Genomic DNA, 6351 nt, shown 5'->3' on the forward strand with positions numbered 1-6351 from the left:
GCAGTTGCCTCAGGATCCTGGTGAGTGGCCAGAGGCACCCGGGCCCCCAGCTCCAGGCACAGACCTGCTGACCGACCCCGGTGTCTGCACTGCCCTGCTGGGGAAGGACCACTATGGGGATGCGGGTATGTGTGCTGGCCATGCTCACTCCGGGCCGGCCCTGAAGATGGTAGAGCCCCGGAGCCCACAGTCATATGAGGACCACCCAGGGCAAGGACTTGCCAGGGTCCCTCAGCACCCAGGGCCTGGAAAGCGCTCTGGTCACTGGAGACAGCACAAGCAGGGTGGGATTTGGGGGCATTTCCTTTTTTTTATTTTTTTAAAGATTTATTCATTTTTTTATTACAGTCAGTATACACAGAGGAGGAGAGACAAAGAGGAAGATCTTCCGTCCGATGATTCACTCCCCAAGTGAGCCGCAACGGGCCGGTGTGCACCGATCCGAAGCCGGGAACCTGGAACCTCTTCCGGGTCTCCCACGCAGGTGCAGGGTCCCAATGCATTGGGCCGTCCTCAACTGCTTTCCCAGGCCACAAGCAGGGAGCTGGATGGGAAGTGGAGCTGCCAGGACTAGAACCGGTGCCCATATGGGATCCTGGGGCGTTCAAGGCGAGGACTTTAGCCGCTAGGCCATGCTGCTGGGCGGCATTTCCTGATATTTACAGACATTCAGCATTCCAATGCACTAGTTCCAAGATGTGACCTGTTTTTTTTTTTTTTTTTTTTTTTTTTTTTTTTTTTTAAGTAATCCTGTGCCCTCGGGGAGCTGGGGCAAGTCCAAGGTCTGGATGGAGGATCCTGAGGTGATCTGAGGGCAGGCCATGCCTCAGGGGAGACTGGGTGCAGTGGGCACCGCTTGGGACACTGTGCCAATGAACATGAACCATGGATGATGACTTCATCAGGGTCACTCTGTCACTTACTCTACTCCTGTAACATTGTAGATTCCCCAGAAGGACAAGACCTCACCCATTCCCTTAGGCAAGGAGGCTCTGCATGTGTCCTCCCCTGTGGGTGGTGGGGGAGCAGGGGAGATTTCATCATTGCCTCAACACCCCCTCCTGGAGGAGATGGCAACACTGGGAAGGTCACTTCCAAAGTCAGGGGACCAAGCTCTCTCCTCTGAATGGTCGCACTGCCGACTCAGACCCAGGCCCTGTGTTTTAGTTGCATGTGCAGGGAAAGTCCAGGTCAGCCGGGGGTCTGGGGTGTATTTCCAGCCCAGCTGCCTGACCTTGAACTCCCCACTTGGGCTGCTCCAGCTCTCCACAACGCCCTGGTCATGCTACCTCCTGTTGCCCACATGGACGAGTGCCTGGGCTTCTCTCTGTGCCTTTCCTGCCTCTGGAGGTCAGAGCCTCAGGTCCCAGCTGGGCCACCTGACCCTGCACACTGACAGGGGAGGCACTGGGCCTCCCTCCAAATGTGAACTCCCAGCCTCCTGTCCGTGCCTGGCCTTAGCTGCTCTGAATGAGACAGTCTTGAAGCTGGTGTGTGCTTCACCCGGACCTGCATGTGAGCATGAGATGGAACAGAGATCAGACAACAGTGGACTGGCTCCTCCAGGTGCCCATGTCAGTAGCCAAGGCTGCTTCCCCAGGGCTCGTGGCTGAGGCTGCGGGTGAAGCCCGGAAGCCCTGCAGGTATTTCACCATGAGGTCCTCGGAGGGTCGGTGTTCCCTCCATCTCCACTATTCTCTGCCTGTGTTTCTGCCTTGAATAATTAGGAAAAAATGAAGAAATCAAAGTATTAAAGGAATAAATGGCTTCTCTCAGGATGCATAAATTCTGTGAAGACAAAGCACTTTGCATCTGCCCATTTCGGTAGCCCCAGCTAGCCTCCTGCCTGGGAGACCCTGTTAGGATACCCTCCCTGCTAACTCTAGCCAGAGAGGCCTTTATGTGTCCTTTATTAAATGCTTTGGAGATAAATGATGAACACCAGAAAATTCCCTAACTTTAAGGATGCACTGGTGGAACTTCCAACAGATGCCCAACAATACAATACGCGCCTCCCACAATACAATAACCACATTGGTCCCGGGAAGGCCACAGCACATGATTGACGTCCCCACCCTGTGATGTGCAGAATCACACACGTGTGACCCTGTCACTTGGGGCCAGGCCAGACTTCAGGACATTGCTTTATTTCCTCGCTATTATTTTCCTGTGGACATCTTCCCACTTCTTCCCCAGTGTGTTTCTACACGCGGCCAATGACACTGGCTTTTTCCTTACAGCACTATGGGAGACTTCTCCCTCTGACAACGGAATCTATGGCAGGAAGGAGAGTGAATTCCTAGGAAAAACCCTAACTACCTGGAGAGCAGGAGGATTGCAGCTCCAACAATGATTCTAAAAGTGGGACCCAAACTTCAGGGTCAGCAAAGCTACATAGAACATGTTGGGGAAACTCAGGCCTGGGAAGGGAGGAACAGGTGGCCAAAGAAGGAGGAACAGATGGTGGAGGCTGGAAGGACAGAGGCTGGGGTCTCCCGTAGGGTTGGGGGAGGGGTTTCACCTCCTCCTTCCCCTCCCTCCAACCTGCACTGTCTACACAGAGTCCAAGGCCAGGGTCTGGGCCTGACAGATGGCATTCTGTAGGGTTACGGGCTTGGAGTGGGCTTTTGCCCTAGCATGTGGATAGCTCATGAAAGGAGACAGCATGTGCCTGTGGCTGCTCCCTGACCCCAGTGACAGGACCAGGCCACAGGGGCTTGGAGCAGTGGGGAGTGGAAGGTATAGGGTCCCTCCTGGACAGCAGGCCATGGCTTGGGGACAGGCTTTGTGGAGATGCCTCACCCAAGGTCTCTTCAACTTGACCTCTCTGCTTCCCATGCAAATTGGACACAGCTGAGCCTGCCCTGGGCTGTGCAGGGGTGGGGCTGGGGGGTACTGCTACTTCCCTCACCTCCCTTCCTGGGGCTCCACCGTAGCAGGGCTGGACTCCCGCTGACACCCAGGACTCTCTCCCCAGTACAGGGTGAGGTGGATAGTGAGGACAAAGATGGGAGCAGAATGCAGCCATTTGGGGAATGCTGGTTCAAGTCCCAGCTTCTCTGCTTCTGATCACAGGAAGCAGAAGTGCTCGCTCCAATTCTGGTGCTCCTGCCACCAATGCACGAGACCCAGATGGAGTTCCCGGCTCCTGGATGTGGCCTGGCCCAGCTCTGACTGTGACAGCCATTTGGGAAATGAACTAGTAGGTAGTAGATACCCCAGTACCCTCAGTCTCTCTGTCAAAATAAGAAAGCAAATAACTAAATAATTAAAAAAAAGAGAGAGAGAGAGCACAGGGGACAGACTGGCAGTGTAATGGATAAAACAACCCCCTCTGTGATGTATTCTACTTTGTGTCTCAACTGTTGCACTTCTAATAATGTTCCTTCCCAATGGCCTGGGGAAAGCAGCTGAGGATGGCCCGGGTGTTTAGGTCCCTGCTCCCTATATGGGAGACCTGGAGGAAGCTCCTGGTTTCAGGCTGGCCCAGCCCTGGGATAGCAGGTAGGGTGTCATAGGATCTGGCCATCTGCATGGGGCACCTGGATGAAGTCCCAAACTCCCAGCTTCAGCCAAGATGAATGGATGGAAGACAGCCTTGTTGTCCTCCTGACTTCTTGGAGCTGCTCTCCCCAAAGGCAGGAAATGGTACAGAGGAGAGAGGATACACCCCTCACGCCCTCATGCTGACAGCCACGGCTCAGCCAGCTTCCACCAAGCAACCTGTCCAGGAGTCTAAGATGGAAGCTAGTGGACCTGAGTCCACCCTTGCACTGCCAAGTCCCAGACTTGGGGCAAGGAGAGAAACTTCTTCAAGGAGCACCAAGTACAAGTTCCCCACCTAAGACAGGAGACCCACAAGAGCAACCAGCAGGGAGAAGGCGACCCCCAGAGGCACAGCAGGTCTGGCCCAGGTCAGAAGCACCCCCTGCAGGGCCCTGGTCACACCCTCAAACATTTTGTGACAGAATCAGGAAACGTGTCTGTCCCATTTCCAGATATATATGAAATAGCAAAGTTATTAAATTTTCTGAATATGAAACAAAATTTTTACTTAAAATATTTAAAAAATGATGGAATTAGAACATTCAGCATCTGAGGGCTTCTTTTTTGTTTGTTTTATTTATTTACTTATTTTATTTTAATTGGAAAGTCAGAAACACAGAGAGGAGGAGAGAAAGAGATCTTCCATCTGCTGATTCACTCCCCAAGTGGCCGCAACAGCTGGAGCTGAGCTGATCCGAAGCCAGGAGCCGGGAGCCTCTTCCTGGTCTCCCACATGGGTCCAAGCTCCCAAAGCTTTGGGCTGTCCTCGACTGCTTTCCCATGTCACAAGCAGGAAGCTGGATGGGAAGCGGGGGTTCCGGGATTAGAACCGGTGCCCATATGAGATCCCAGAGCATGCAAGGTGAGGACTTTAGCCACTAGGCTACTGCACCAGGGCCCTGAGGGATTTATTCTTAGCAGCATGTACACACACACATAAACACATACACACATGCATACAAATGCAGTGTGCATAAACACATGCATGAGCTCACACGCATACACAGATGCATTATAGATGCATGATGCAGACTCACACACACAGCCTTCAAAATCGCATGGTCGGTGCCTGTTATGTAAAAAACATGCATGGAGTGCAATATTTTCTGCACCAAAGCAAACTTCTCTCTTAATACTGTCTTCTACACTTTTGCGAGCAGCTTCATGTGCAATGGGATCAGGCGGCTGGGCCCTGAGGACTGGGCTGTCAGGGAGCCACTTCCTGTCTGACCCCGGACTGGTTTGTCCTCACTGCCAGCTCCCATTTTCAGAACTCATGGCTTTTAGATGGGGCCCTAGAACCTGAATATTCCCAAATGTTTGCCCACCTCAGGTATACTTTTGGGTGGTCAATCAAGTTCATTCAGTTGTGCGTCTTCTCTGTCCATCCAATGGCGAATCTGCCATCCAGAAAGGGCCACCGACGCAGCCTGGGCTGTCCTGGGAGACTGTCCTGGCCACTCAGACAAGCCCTATGGAGCCCACAGGAGTTCTGGGGTCACTTCTGTGGAGGAGCAAAGGGACCTGGGGGGAGGGCAGGGTGGTGTCTCCTCCTTCTGGCCGAGCCCCTAGCTTGAGCGGGTCCAGAGGGTCTGGCTCCTTCCTCTCCCCGCCACCAGCTGTAAACCCTGTTGGCTCCTCGGGGCACCCTAAACCGCCTCAGCCCATGTGGTCTCCATTCTGCTACTTTAAACTCCTCAGCGCCATGATCTGTAACACCCACCTGATGCACAGAAAATTATGTAAGTTTCTTTTCTCTTTATTAAAAAACACGTAACAACAACAAAAACAACAAAAACCCAAACAACAGTTGAGTCTTGGAAAGCCAGCAGAGCTTCTTAGAGGCAGGAGCGTTAGCAGAAGAGATGTTGGGCTCTGTGGCCCTGGGGGAGGTGGGGGCGGAGGGAAGGAGTCCTGGGCAGCTGAACAGCCCCCATGCCCTGACCAAAAGTGATGCTGGGCAGTCCCTGTGTGCCAGGTGCCAGCAGGCCTGAAGGGCTGCTCTCCTAGAGTGGGGAGGGGGCATCTCACCACTCCCAGCCCCTCCCCCAGCCTGCAGCCCCCTCTGTTCCCCCCAGCCTCCCCCTGGGGGTTCAGACTGCAGCCTCTGCTACCCCCTCTGTGTGCTGCACCCACAAACCCGGGGGGCAGGGGAGGATGGATGCTACATGGTGAAGGCTGAGTGACAGGCAGTGAGTACCACCTGCTTTTGAACTTGGTCCAAGCCGAGCACTGTCCGCGCTGCCTGCTCTCCCAGGGGTGAGGGTCTGTGATGGGTGTAGGGGTGTTGGTCCCCTTCTCCCTGTACAGGTGCAGAGGGGAGAAGAGCCCCCTTTCCCTATGTGGCCTGGGGCGAGTCCCTTCTTCCCAAGCCTTTCCCCATAACAGTGGGGAAGGAGGGGCCCAGGAGGGTGACAGAGTAGCTTGAGGAAACCACAGTTCCTTTCAGCTCTGATGGCTTTTTTTGGGTTCAGCTACTGGTTCCAGCAGGGCTGGCAGCCCCTGGCTCCCACAGGCAGGAGATGAGCATGGGACACAAGGTGAGAGGGAGGCAGTAGCGGTGTGCTGCCGGTGCCAGGGGGAGCTTGGAAAGCTGGGTCGGGGGGTGCCTTCCAGCTGGGGCTCCCTTGGCAGTCCTCAGGGGTCCCGTGGGGGAACAGCAGGTGCTGGGGTCTCCTGGGCAGAAGGGCAGGCCTCTGAGCATCTGAGGTGTTCACCAGTCCTTGGCAAGCCCCTCCCTGCCAGGGACAAGAAGGGCTGGGAGGAGGCCTGGCCAAGGATGCTCCCCTTCCTCAAAAGGGGAGA

The sequence above is a fragment of the Ochotona princeps genome, chromosome 22, assembly GCF_030435755.1.
Source record: "Ochotona princeps isolate mOchPri1 chromosome 22, mOchPri1.hap1, whole genome shotgun sequence".
Lineage (NCBI taxonomy): Eukaryota > Metazoa > Chordata > Mammalia > Lagomorpha > Ochotonidae > Ochotona > Ochotona princeps.